This window comes from Protopterus annectens, chromosome 6.part0, assembly GCF_019279795.1.
Source record: "Protopterus annectens isolate FY-2018-M chromosome 6.part0, PAN1.0, whole genome shotgun sequence".
Taxonomy (NCBI): Eukaryota; Metazoa; Chordata; order Ceratodontiformes; family Protopteridae; genus Protopterus; species Protopterus annectens.
Window position 1 is genome coordinate 1,362,549,031 of NC_056737.1, and position 15,029 is coordinate 1,362,564,059.

At 40.3% G+C, this 15,029-nt stretch overlaps 1 protein-coding gene across 7 annotated transcripts in view; it reads left to right on the forward strand.

The window, feature by feature from the left end:
• KALRN (kalirin RhoGEF kinase) overlaps window positions 1-15,029 on the forward strand; it is a 4,346,166-nt gene that overhangs the window by 3,693,389 nt on the left and 637,748 nt on the right. The window lies entirely within an intron of this gene.

Genomic DNA, 15,029 nt, shown 5'->3' on the forward strand with positions numbered 1-15,029 from the left:
TTACCCAATGCATACCATTATGACAACTACTGTTTCTGTTTTAAGGAGGGCCTTCTATCCTATACAGTGCCATCACCAGCTATGACATTATTCAGCAAAATTCCCGTGATTCTGTTCTTCTGGTATTGCATTGTTTTGATTCTTGTGTGTACTTATTATTGAGTGAAGGATACTCAAGCAGAATACCCAGTCCAGTCAGTACACTTATATAACGCACAAAAAAAGATGGCTTAAGGAAACCGTTATATTCTATTTTAGGAAGAACATACACTTTTATGCCAAGTACTCCTTCAGATATAATTAAAAACTCCCCAATATATACAAGTCCCATTGCAAAATAGTTGTTGATAGAACCATATCTAAAGTTCTGAATGTCTTGTACTAAATAGTGACCAGTTTCAGTTAGATCTGGAGTCTTATTGCCCTGTAGATAAAATTGACAGTTGCAGTCTTCATCTTTTACTTGATTGCTTAAATGACCCAGTCTCATGTTACTATAAACACCCTTTAATGTGTGAGACTTAATGTTCCCAGTTTGTCTCATTTGAATGTTTACATAATACGTTAGTAATATAGTACTTGTTAGCATCAGAATGTGTTACAACATGTCATTCTTAAATTTTCTAATAGCCTTACTCATATAAATATATGGACATGCCTCACACATAATTTTACAGCTTTGTTAATGTTAGGTATGCATAATGTAGCACTACTAATGTTCATATAGCTGAGGTTTTGTTATTAGTTATGTTGCTGTCTAGATAGGACTAAATATATAATAGGGGTCTGTGGGTCTGTGCATTATGAGCCAGACTCCAAAAGCTGTAGAGCAGCATTGCAGAGGGCCTCCATCATCCTGTAAAACTACCCCAAACCTAGTCCTCTCCTATTATAGTATCATAGCAGGTAGCAGTGTATACCTAATGCTATAAAGTGCATTAGGATCACTTCTCTGACTGGTGAGCACTTGACCAAGTACAGGTAATGTGATTCAGAAACATTCTATGACAACGAATCCTATTACCTATGCATAATGCAAAAGCAATTGATTCCATCACTAGCCACTGTTGTTCGCTGAATTTGGCCACTTATACAGCACTACTTATATGTCAGCCATACTACTGCAGTTGTGATGAGGAAACTGTCATGCTTGCAGTAGGCAAGCAAGAAGAATATGGGTATTATCCTGTTAATGTGCACAGCTGAAGTGCACAACACGTCAAGGTGTACAGTGCAGTTATATTCATCCCCTGTGAAACAGTTAGGAAGCTCTTTGTATTGTTCCTCTTGTGTATCAGTAGCATTACAGCGACACAGGTTTTCCCCAAGTAATACCTGCAGTAACATTACCAGCATATAAGGGGATAGCCTCACTCAGCTGGAGTGGCCATTTGGTTTCAGTGGACAATGCAATTGCTTTGGAAGTTTACCTACATTTTTTTACATCAATTTATATTTTCACTATGTTATGGCAGAGTGAGGGGATACAGAGTTGTAGCATCAGGAGTACACCTTCCCATCGACAACCCCCTATTTCCCATTTTCTACATTGGGTCAGGGTGTCATGTCAACTGCCACCATCTCTCTTGATTCAGTGCCACTTTCCTACATTCTTCAACACTCTTGTCTGACTTTCACAGGTCTTCTGCCAAACAATTCCTCCATCAATGTAATGGCTGTCATTATACCCTCCCTCCTTCTACCTCTATGTCCAAAATCTTCATCAGAAGATTGTCTACTCCTTTCTGCATGCGTCCAATCATCATATTCCATTCTCTTTGACCTTATCTGCAATTGGAGCAGCTTTGGCTTCTGTTCTGATGTCCTGTCCCACAGTGTACATGCTACCCATCTCAGGTATTTCATCTCTGCCTTCACTGCCAAGGTTTCTGTACCATCCATTAGTACTGGGTGCACCACTGTTTGTACACCGTACCTTTTATCTTCTTTGGCATTTGTCTGTCATATACTCCTCCTGATACTCTGTGGCAGTTGGCTGCAGACCCTCTGACTCTAGCTTTGACCTCCTCATTCAGACTTTGCTTCACTTGAACCACCCCTCCCTGATACTTGAAGCCGTTAACCTGTTCCATTATTTTCCATTCTATCTCATTTCTTAGTTTCTTCTGATTTCCCCCATTTGCTGCCATGACAACTGTCTTATTTGTACTCGGTTCCATCCCATGTGCCTTCAGATTTGCATTCCATTCACTTACCCTTTGCTGAAGTTCTTGCTTAGTTCCCCTGTAATGCCATGTCATCTGCATACAGCAACTTTGTTGATATGTTCCCTCCAACCTGTTTCCTAATATAGTCCATAAGCAGTATGTACAGCAGTGGGCTCAGAGCTAAACCCTGAAGTGCACCCACCGGGAACCCCTCTGTGAGACTAAACACTGTACCCAAGTCATTGGGTCCTTTTACATCATCTGCAGTAATTCTACCAATGTTTCTGAGATTTTGAACTACAGGACTGCCCAAATCACCTTCCTTGGGAACTTATCCTGACTAAGCCCTTGAACTCTTCTGCTTTCTCTCCAGTCAACTTTCAGGTCTTCAGCTTAGTTTCTATTGACCTTAGAGCCTTCTCTGAGCACTCCTTGCAGGCGATTGTGGCAATGAGTGGTTTATGCTGTGGGCCGACAGTTTCACTGGCGATGACTTTGCAATCCGATTCTACCTCAATAACCTTTCCTTACTGGCGGGAACTCTACCTGAGTTGTGTATTGGCCACTCTTGTGTGTGATATTGTGACTGCCTGTCTTTCTAAGCCAGCCATTTGTCAGACAGGAGACTAGAATGGTCTTAACTTCATTATTCTCTTTTTCCCACCCATGTTTACCCAGGCAGCCATCACATCCTGTTCTGTATTTCATATGTACATTCAACACCAATTTGTGTTATCCTGCTTTAAATTGTAGGTCATGCAATTGGAGTTTGAATACACTTTTTTTCCTCAATATCACAACCGTGTTTTGGGCATAGGCCGAGATTATGAATACTGTCCTATCTTTACACTGGAACCAGATTGCCATGAGTAATTCATTAATTTTGGTGACATTCTTTACTGTCTTCTGAAGTCTCTTCCTCACCCCAATTCCCACAGAATTTTTAGTCTGCCCTTCTCCTCAGTAGTAGCCTCTGGATTCCAAGGGAATTGGCTTTGCTACACTACCCTTCCATCTTGTCTCCCAGATGCATAGGATGTCCAGCTTCCTCCTTACCATCATATCATGCATTTCCAGTCTTCATTGTGGTGGTGAGCCTGCAATGAGTGTAGCAGTCCTTAGTTCAAGTTTGGCTTTTTGACTGATTTTATGTCCAGCTTGTGCTCAACAGAGCTATCCCAGGTAACCCAAGCTGGCAAATGGACACTGGCAGGCCAGTTGCTTATTGACCAGAGATTCGTGAGCATTATGGCAGGCACACACACACTGGCCAAAGGGGCTCATACAGCCCTTTCACTGTTAGAATGTGTCCCTGACATAAGTTAAAGTAGGCCAAGTCCTTAACCCACTTATCACTATCAAATATTTATGACATTTTGGTAACATTAGTCAACATGACTGAATCACCTAGAGCCAGTTTTTACACCATTGAGTGGCTAGCCTTGACACAGTGTGCAGTCTGTGATCTGTGTTTTCCTGTGTAGAGGATACAGCTCACCGCAGTTGATGCCAAAAGCAGTGCCCTTTAGACACTATCTAGAGTCTGTGATGCTGCCCACAGCTCCATTCATGGGTTAATTTGAGGTGGAAATGTAAAGCATTTTTTTGGGAGGTGAGAGAAAACCTCAGAGAACATGCACTCTCAAGAATACATCTCCTTGATTTCTCATTAGGATATGAGGCTTAAAGAATCATGGAGGCCAGTTATAGAACTGGACATGGTATACATGTCTGAGTTCTAGAACCTTTTGGAATCCAGTCCTATATCTGATTAAGTCCTTGGTACATATATTTATGTAACTTGCAGCTAGTTATTTATTCAAGCATACAGTTTTTTTTAACTAGTTTATTTTTGCTTTTTTCTTGAGGATAGTTATATGTAGCTCTATCCAGACCAAAGTGTCCCATGGGGTAATCAGTACCTCATTAACATATGCCGCTGCCTTGAATTATATCCGTTAGCAAATATAATGAATGATGTTACTTTAATGTGTACCTTGACACCCTCTGCCAGGAATTTGTCCCCCACTATGTCTAATTTTATGTGTTTAATATGTTTCATCTAATTATAAATACAACATATCCTTTCAAAAAATCCACATGTATTACGGCTGTAGTTCCCTGTCCTGCCTGACCTCCTGGCTGTGTGATCTATAAACTAACCGTATGGCACTTGCATGCTTATTAGCAATCGAACAGAAAAATAACATGAATACAGTCTGGGAAGGACGTGAGCCTGAGATCTACAAAAATTTTCATTTTAGTTGGGTTTTTATTTTAAATGGGCTGGTAAGGTTACTAGCAGATGGTCTCTTTGTCTTCAAACATTTGCTTTTCCTTATTGACACTTCAGTGTTCAAAACATAGCATCTCTTTTAAGCTTCATTGTTAAATGGATGTCAGGTATGATGGGGTACACAGGTAACATTAGGTATGATCAGGTACACAGGTAACACATAGGTGTTCCCCAGGCACTTGGTATTCCAAGCATCAACATACACTTTCTGAGGTTTACATAATTATTTTGCAGGCCCATTAAAATAGTGTATTTCATTATTTCAAATTAGTTGAAAAACAAATTGTTGCAAATTTACACATCTGCAAGTGGTTATGTTATAAAGCATTTGCATTTCAGTTCATACAGTAACCTAAAAACTGTATAGGCACTAAAAAGACTAGAAACAGTTCCCTATTGAAATGTTGAGACTCCTTTTGCTGACTTCCAAGACACAGAGAAAATAAAAAAGAAGAGTGAATACTGAACATTCTTTTTCTCCTTTCAACTTATATTTTTGCAGAGGGCAAGCCCCCCCCCCCCCCCAACCCCTGACATGGAAAAAAACCTCCAGAACTTATATATACCAACCATACCTCTTAACCTCTTACTGCTAGAAATCTGGACAAAGCCAAAAATAACAGGGGGACAAAAGGTCTGAAAATAGGGACAGATTTTAATTACTGCTCTTATAAATGCAGAAAGTTGCTGGAGTAACAGATTTTGCATTAGAATGCATTTTCTGAAGGATATTAAGACATAAACTAAAATGTCTAACATTGTTTAATGACTTCAGTATTCAGTGGTTTAACAGAAAGCTACACTTTTTATGAGGAACACACCAGAAATATGCGGTAAAAATCTGAACAGTTGAGAGGTTTGATACTAACTCCAAGATCTCCATAACGTTGAGTAAAGGGAATATTCTGAGTAATGGCAATCTCAAACTTAGTGTGTGTGAGTCTATATTTTTGTTCATTTAGTTGACACATCTTGGGATTCGGCAACGCAGGTTCTGAGATTTTAAACAGTTACCCTGGATAGCTAGGAAGCTCGTTATTTTATATAATGTTTGTAATGCTTGCAACAGATCTATAATTGAATATATGGGTGTTGGCATCCTTATGCTGTGACTGGCTGACTTTTGATTAGCTGGGCAGAAAACAGGGCCCAGCTTACCGTTACAGTTTATAATTTACTTCAGAATGTAGATTATGTTGCCATTTAGAATTTTTCATAAAATATCCGGTGCCATTTTAACTCCTTTCTCAGTTAGTGAAGTTATGGTTATATGAATAAGCCCACATAAAGAAAAAGAAAAAAAGGAAGACCATGATGGGCTGCCAAGCAAATCAGGCTTAATTTCAGTGGCTTCCATCCAATGAATATTTAAAGTTGGAGTGGTCTTAATTATTTCATGAGAAGCTGCATGTTCTTCCCATGATCCTTTGCAGTGTGGACAATGCGTGGTTATATTTTTGATGCAAACAATAGTGAAACAAATTAGTAGTCTTTCTTAATAAGCTGCACAACTGCTTCACTGTTTGACTGGGCAGAGAAACATTGTCTTGGTGCTTTTGCAGGAAGCACTAGTAGTATTTGTTGTGCCATGTGAGGCTGTCTTTTAGTCACTCAAACAAAGTTGGATACTGCTTCTATCAGAGAGTAGAACTACTCACTGTAAAATAATTACTATGTAATATATATATATATGTATATATATATATATATATATATATATATATATATATATATAATACCGTAGAATTATTTGTGCATCGTATGTTTCATGTAGCAGTAATGTCCTCTGCCAGTAGATATCTCCTGTAGTAGTAGTTGAGCAGTTCTTTAATCCACTGTACTCAGACAGTACTTGTTTGACCTCAGTGAATCAATAACTGGCCTGTGTGGAATTGTCATTGCTTCATGTAGTTTCCCATTTCATAGAATGGGCTGTTGCAGAGACATTCAAGCAAATCAGCCTTTAAATCTAGTGGTCCTGCAACTTAGAGCACAGACTTTTTGCAAGTTGCAGCACCCTTTAGAGTGCATTATAGTATATGAAATAAGGAACAGGGATACCACTGAGATGGTTGTCTTTCATCAAAAGCAAGGTTTGGTGGTGTAAGATTTGCTGTGTGTGTTTTTTTTTTTTTTGCATCTGTAACTGTGAAAGGGTTGTGTTATATTTGCCCAGTAAAACCTTTGTTTTGTCAGCTATTGTTTAAGTTTTATTTCAGTATATTGCCATTTAATCTGATGTAGTTGATTATTTGGAAATAAGTCTTTCTCATTTGATAGAACTTTCTCTAATGCATCCTTTCTTATAGGCTCATAGGTGTGTACTAGGCTAATGGCCCTGGAGCCTTTACAAGCCTAGCCCATAGGATTACCCTGGCATCGTGCCACCCAACCTTAGTTCCCAGTGCCTCTGTCAAGAAGAGACACTGGACTGATCCCTGGAGTGAATTTTCTATTTCCCATCCACTCATCAAGGTTTGTCTTGAAGAAGGCCAGTGAGGCGCTCCGCTTGACATGTGTGGGAAATCTTTTCCATATCATGGGCAGTCTCTGGGTTAGGAACGTGTCCCTCCAGCTTGTTCTGTTGATTGTGGTAATGAGGTTGAGGTCTCTGGAGTGTGTAGTGCAGAGGGATTGGGATTGCTTTAGATGTAACACTTCTAACAGAGCTGAGTTAGACATGGCTTTGTAAGTCAAGCAGAGATCGCCTCTAAGTAGGTGATGTGAGACAGAGAATAGTTGGAGTTTTTTTGAGTCTGTCCATATAGGACAAGTGTTTAAGGCCTAGGATCCTCTTTGTGAGGTACTTTTGTGGCCTCTCCAGTTGTTTCAGGTGTCTAGTGAGGTACATGCCAAATGGAGCATTGTACTCGATGATTGACCTAATGAGGGAAGAGTAGAGGGAGGCAATGACCTCTTTCTTTCTGGATGCAAAACCCTTAGTAATGAGATATGCCACATAGAAGGACTTTCTGACCACAGTGGCAATGTGGTGGTAAAAAGAGATGTTGCTGTCAACCTGTGTTCCCAGTTCTCTTATGATGCCTTTTATGTTCACTGGACTACCTTCAATGTGGTAATTCATGGGAACCGGGTTTTTCCTGAAGGGGATGACGACACATTTTTGGCATTGAGCTTAAGGCCATGGTTCTGACACCAGTCATTGGTCTCAATGAGGCCTTTCTGTAGGATGTCAACATCACTTGGGGAGTTAATTATGGCTCCCAACTTGCAATTGTCTGCAAACTTTGTCAGCCAGAGTCCATTTGTGTTTGTCTGGACTTCAGAGAAGTAGATAACAAACAGGAGAGGACCCAGGAGTGAACCCTGTGGGACTCAACTCGTGACTGGTCGGCAGTCTGACCTGGAGTCAGCTACTTTCATACTGTAGGTTCTGTGAGCCAGTTTGCAACCCACCTAGTGGTATAGGGGTTAATGCCTAGCTTAGTGAGTTTTTCTATGATTCCTGAGTGAGGAATGATATCAAAGGCCTTGGCCAGATCAAGGTAGGCTGTATGAATCACCTTGCCTTCATCCACAGCTCTGGTGACTGAGTCAAAGAAGTCGACCAGGTTGAGCAGGCATGATCTACCCTTCACAAAACCAAACTGGGTGGGTTCCAGAGTTTGGAGATTCCCTATATCCTTGTTTATAAGTCCATGATGATACGTTCCATAGCTTTACATATCAGACTTGTCAGGCTAATGTGGCATTAGTTCCCATGGTCTGTAGTTGCTCCTCCTTTGTGGAGAGGGATGACTGTACAGTGTGCCATTCGGTAGGAACAAAGCCTGAGGTGAGGCTGTGATTGAACAGGGCACGCAGGTGAGGTGCCAGTTCACTCTGTAGTAATTGTAGAACACAGCCAGGGATATTGTCAGATCTCATAGAAGTTGTATTCTTGGCCTTGGACTGTGCAGTAATACTGGATGCCTGGCATTCTACTGGTATTGTGATTAGTCCTTGGGGGAGTAAAGTTGGCACTGAATATGTTGGCCAGTATATTGGCAATATCTGTTGGCTCAGTATAGGAGGTGCCATTGTCCAACAGCTCCGAGCAATTCTGGCTATTGACGTGGAGATTCTTTACATAACTATAGAAGGCCTTGTGGTTGTCTTTACTATCTGCTGCAATTCTGTTTTCATAGCTAGCTTTAGAGGATTTGATGAGGGATCTCAACTTTTTGTTGAGGCTGATAAGGGAGTTTTTCCAGTCTTCTGCTGTTAGGAATGCTTTGTTGTGGGCAGATAATACAGAGCAGCACTGCTGCTGTTTCCCTGTAGAAAGCATTGTACCCAGTTCAGTCTTTTAATTCTTGCTGCTAACTACCATTCTCTGCAGTGCAAATGAAGAATAAAAGTTGCAAGAAAACATTATCATTTCTCTTAATGCCATATGCATATATCTGTGCATATATACACATTCTGCAAATGAATTTGTGGGAGTGGCTATCCATGGAGACAAGTGCCATGTCAACAACTACAAAGTCAGAAAGTCACTTATTTCTTCTCAAGAGCAAAAAAGAACTATGCCACAAGACCCTTCTAGAGATAGGCTATGGCAAAACAGTGAAACACCAGTACAAAAACAGTTTCTAACTTCCCTTTATCTGAGCACCATTGGATTTTTACAAACTTATGCTTTTAAAAAGCAGTGTTTTAACACGCAGGCTGCTGAACGTACGATGGCATACAAAGTATTAATTAAAATACTCAGACCAAAAAGCCACATTCCACTATCTATTCACCATTTTTGCCCTTGCTTGGGCTCATCAGTATATGGAGAGTTTAGCTGTTTGTTAATAACTCTTTAAGCTGTATGGTCCAGTGATGCTTTCGAGCCACAAAACAAGCCAGACGCAAATTACAAAAGATAAAGCAGTAAAACAGATAAAATGAACAATAAAAACAAATTAAAGTAATATAGAACAAAGCAGAGTAGTAAATCAGTAATAGAAAATAGTTGCTATCATTTCTTAATGGAAACAAGACATTTAATTTATGTATGCTATATACAGCAGTTTTAGACACAACGGGGAACAAAATAAAAGTCTAACTCAGATATGGGCTTCTTCCTTCAAAGTAAAGATTGTAAGTAATAATGGCAGTGAATAAATGAAAGAAGAAGGAAGGAAGAAAGATTGGGGGGGTTGATTTAAAGCCACTAAATTGGGAAGTCATGATAACAGATTAAATAGAGGTTTTGTGCAAAGTAAAAGGCATATAAGGTTTCAGGTCTCGAAGGGTATGAAATCCTCAAAAGCTGAGGCAGGTTTGGAAAAGTGTCATTCAGTGGCATTTGCAGTCACAACTTGCTACGACAACATACATTCTCTAAATTATCTACCCTTTGGTCTTGCCTTAGAGCAAAAAAACCTCAAAAAATCCCTGCCAACTGGAACCATCTCCTCTTACGTCTTAAAAGTACCACTAACTACAAATGCTTCGGGAAAAACTACATAAATATCTAGATACTTTATACAAAAATATGTGCTTTAAGGTAACAACTAAAGACACAACCTCTGTGACTGAATCCTCACAATGTCATTAAGCCATGCAGCTCTCTGCCTAAAGTAGTTTAACTCTGCATATATGTAAACAGTCACTTTCACAACTACCTCTGTAGACAGTTTCTCTGTTTCCCTTTATAATTTCAGGCAATCATTTCTAAATGTGTGCTTCTATTGTTACATATTGTTTTGTACATTTTTATTACTAATGTAGAAATTAATTTTCACTATAATATGAAGGCTCTGTCATATTATTCATTGTACACATAACTGAAGCATTTTTTCCACATTAATATGTTTATTCAAAGTACTGTTTGTACGTGCTTTGTAATGAATGCTTTCCTTGTATGATGTTTGCTCAATGTGCTATGTCATGTAATTGCTTTGTAACACGTGATGTTATTACATCCAGCTTGTGGCTGAAAAGGATCCCAGGACCAGCCCATCTACCTGGTTAACAAGGTCTTAAATAAATAAAATGCAGTATTGGTAAGGAGACAGAGTCAGGAAGATGTGAATGGAAGAGATGATAACTAGAACTTATGGAGAGTTTTCAAGATGTAGATGGTCAAATGTCATCAGCTGAATGATTTATTTAAATAGCACATAGTAATGCAGCAGTTCTGTGGCTAGAAGTGTATTTGTAGAAGAGAAACCCAAGCAAAGCAGATTGTCTGCATAACAGAGAGAGTGGTCTGTTCATAGGTTTCTAAGCCACTCCTAAATTAGCTGCTCTTGTGAGCAATTTTAAGTCTAGCCAACCTCTCACAAAGTGTTTATGAGGCAAACACCTAACCCATTATGCCAAACCCAACCCCCTTATGCCAACCTCCAAGTTCACAGCAGAAATTCATTAAACAAAATTAGGATCAAGGACAGAACCTTTGGGTGCACCTTTTTTGAAAGGGTGGTGGTGGATACTGAGAATCCACTGCAAAATGAGACTGGTCTGTTGGTTGAATACTTTTAAAACCACTTTGGATATCCATTAGCAAAACCAGCACCAGAACAGTTGGTCAAGGAGCTAAGAATGGTCACCAGTATCATATTTTACATCAACAAAAACAGCATTTGCAATTAATCCTGTATCCTCATTAGCAAAGATAGTTAATTGCCCTGAAACTCTCAGCTTGCCAACAGCCTGATGTATAGTGACTTTCTCAGAAAAACATGTTGATGTTCATGGAGCTGGAACCGTTTACAGATTTGTATGTATAATATGGATGCCTCTTTAAGTGCATTAGTGTCATTTCATTCAAAGCAGTAACATGCAGTACATGGCTTCTGAAGGGGTTCATAAGTAAATGCTTACACCATTTTGCTTTATATTGCTTCAGGATACACCATTTTTTAATATTTGTATCCCCTCAAATTATTTATGGTCTGATCCCAGTTATTCTTATTAAGGGTGATATATAATTTTCATCCATGGGATGGGTAGATGCCTTGTGCCAGAGCCATGGGCTCAAGCTTAATGTCAAGAAATGCATAGTTATCCCCTTTGGAAAAAAAACATGTACCCATGAATTAACACATAGGTGGCAGGATACTAAACATCGAAAGTGTGATGAGAGACTTAGGGACACAGGTGGACAGTGGTCTCACTTTCGATAACCACATTGCCACAACAGTCAGGAAATCCTTCTATGTGGCACACCTCATCACTAAGGGCTTTTCATCCAGAAAAAAGGAGGTCATTTTCCCACTGTACTCATCCCTCATTAGACCCTTTATAGAGTATAATGCCCCATTTGGTATGTACCTCACAAGACATCTGCAACAGATTGAAAGGCCACAGAAATACCTCACTAAAAGAATCACAGGCCTAAAGCAGATGCCATATACTGACCGTCTAAAAAAACTCCAGCTATACTCTGTGGCATATCGTCTACTCAGAGGCGATCTCTGCTTAACATACAAGGCCATGTCAAACCCTGAGCTATTGGCCATGCTCCACTTAAAGAAATCCCAATCCCTCAGAGCCACATGCTCCAGGGATCTAAACCTTGTCATCACAATGAACAAAACATGCTGGAGGGATAGGTTCCTAACCCAGAGACTCCCCATACTCTGGAATAGACTGCCCATACATGTCAAGCAGAGCGCCTCATTGGCCCTCTTCAAAAGGAACCTTGATGATTGGATGGGAGATAGGAAATTCACCCCGGCGATCATGTCAGTCACTCTGCTAGACAGGGGCCTGGAGAAGTAAGTATTGTGGGAAGAAATATCCAGGGAATTGTTATGGCTAGGCTTGCATAGGCCCTAGGGCCGATAGCCTAGTAGCACCCTATAAACCCTATGAACCTAACCAAATTGGATAGGATAATTTGAGCCTATAAAGAGAAATTGGCTAGGCTTAAAATGAGCCTCAAGGGCCTTTGCCTTCAGTCCCATAAATAAAATAGCAGTTCATTTGAGTTTTGATTCAAGGAGCATATTGATACATGATTTTATTTCCTCTATTTGTTTGATTTTATATATATTAGCCATCTGCACTTTAGTGTTGGTGGACAAACATGTTTTTATTAAGGCCCATGCGAGACATGCAAATTCCTCAAAAAAAAAAATTTCAGTACCCTGATTTATGAATGTACAATGGTGCTTTTTTTTTACTAATGCATTCAGGCCAGAGAATCAGACTTCACCAGTATGTTCATAGGTTCATAGGTTGGTACTAGGCTATCGGCCCTAGGGCCTATACAAGCCTAGCCATAACAATTCCCTGGATATTTCTTCCCACAATATTTACTTCCCTAGACCCCTGTCTAGCAGGGCGACTGACATGATCCCCGGGGTGAATTTCCTATCTCCCATCCAGTCCTCAAGGTTCCTTTTGAAGAGGGCCAAGGAGGCTCTCTGCTTGACATGTATGGGCAGTCGATTCCAGAGTATGGGGAGTCTGTGGATCAGGAACCTATCCCTCCAGCATGTTTTGTTCATTGAGATGACAATGTTTATATCCCTGGAGCGTGTGGCTCTGAGGGATTGGGATTTTTTTAAGTGGAGCATGTCCAATAGCTCAATATTTGACATGGCCTTGTATGTTAAGCAGAGAACGCCTCTGAGTAGACGATATGCCACAGAGTATAGCTGGAGTTTTTTTATACGGTCAGCATATGGCATCTGCTTTAGGCCTGTGATTCTTTTAGTGAGGTATTTCTGTGGCCTTTCCAGCTGTTGCAGATGTCTTGTGAGTTACATACCAAATGGGGTATTATACTCTATAATGGGTCTAATGAGGTATGAATACAGTGGGACAATGACCTCCTTTTTTCTGGATGAAAAGCCCTTAGTGATGAGGTGTGCCACATAGAAAGATTTCCTGACTTTTGTGGCAATGTGGTTATCGAAGGTGAGACCACTGTCCACCTGTGTCCCTAAGTCTCTCATCACACTTTCGATGTTTGTGTACTGCCACCTATGTGGAAATTCATGGGTACGTGTTTTTTTCCAAAAGAGATAACTATACATTTCTTGGCATTAAGCTTGAGCCCATGGCTCTGGCACCAGGCATCTGTTTCTGTAAGGCCCTTTTATAGAATATCCACATCATTTGGGAATTCAATAATGGCTCCCAGTTTGCAGTCATCTGCAAACGTTGTTAACCAGAGTCCCTTAGTGTCGGCCTGTACTTCAGAGAAGTAGATGACAAACAAGAGTGGTCCCAGGACTGAACCCTGAGGTACTCCACTTGTCACTCATCTGGAGCTGGATTTGGAGTCGGCTACTTTTACAGTCTGTGTTCTGTCAGTAAGCCAGTTGGCAACCCATTGAGTGACTTAGGGATTTATGCCCAGCTTAGTAAGTTTATCTATGATTCTAGAGTGGGGGATGGTGTTGAAGGCCTTGGCGAGGTCCAGATAGGCTGTGTGGACCACCTTACCCTCGTCCACAGCTCTGGAGACTGATTCAAAGAAGTCAGTCAGGTTCAAGAAACAAGATTGGCCCTTCACAAACCCAAACTGGGTGGGGTCCAGTGTTTGAAGGTTGCCAGTGTCTTTGTTTATAAGTTCCATGATAATGTGTTCTATGCCTTTGCAGATCAGGCTCGTCAGACTGATGGGACAGTAGTTCCTGGGATCCAAGGTGGATTCCCCCCTTGTGGAATGAGATAACTGTAGCTGCGCACCACTCAGTGGGCACAAAGCCTGAGGCGAGGCTATGATTAAACATGACACTTAGGTGAGGTGCCAGTTGATTTTTGCAGAAACTTTCTGGTTGGCCCCTGTATGTGTATAAAAGGAGACCTACACTCTTTTGCTGTGAAATAGCTGTGTCACTGTATGCTCAGGGATGCATGAACCACCCTTGGATACTGTGACCTGTATCAATTTCAGGTCAGCAAAGCTGATTACGAATGGCTGATTCATTTCTTTTATGTATAGTAAGCACATTCTGGGACCCTGGACAGATGCAGCTGTAAACTTCAGTAGTTGTGTACTTAATGCACTTGGTAACAGCTACAGTTCCAACATTTCTCACCTCTTCCTTTAGAAAACTGCTGTGCTGTCTGTGCATCTGATTAAATTGATTCCTGTCATCTCAGACTTTTTGTTGAAAGTGAGCTCCAAAATGTTGTATGTTTAACATTACCTAAGTATGTTAGTTCTGTAACCAGGTCTATGGGGTCCTCCATTTTTGCAGCCCTTTGCAGTAAAAGTATCAAACGCCCTACTGCCTTCTAATAGGACATATTTGGTTATTCAATTTCTTTAAAATTAATTAAATGCTATAATCAGTAAAACTGCATAGTAAGGGCAAAGTACCGACTAATAGGATGATAATGTATCAGCAAATGCAGACAGCAGACTGTAGTATGCAGTTCAGAATTAAAAAGAAACATGACTTCCTATGTCGGACCATTTACTGGCTAAAATAATGGAAGCAGAATGCAATGGGTAGTCTCCTGGTAGCATGAAATTGTATCCTCAAATGTGATGAACACTTTTAAGACAGAATCTGTCCTTTCTGCCATTTTTTAAAAAGTAAATGGTTTGCCAAAGTACGTTGTTTAATATTTTTCATAATGAACTGATGATGTCTGACTAATCT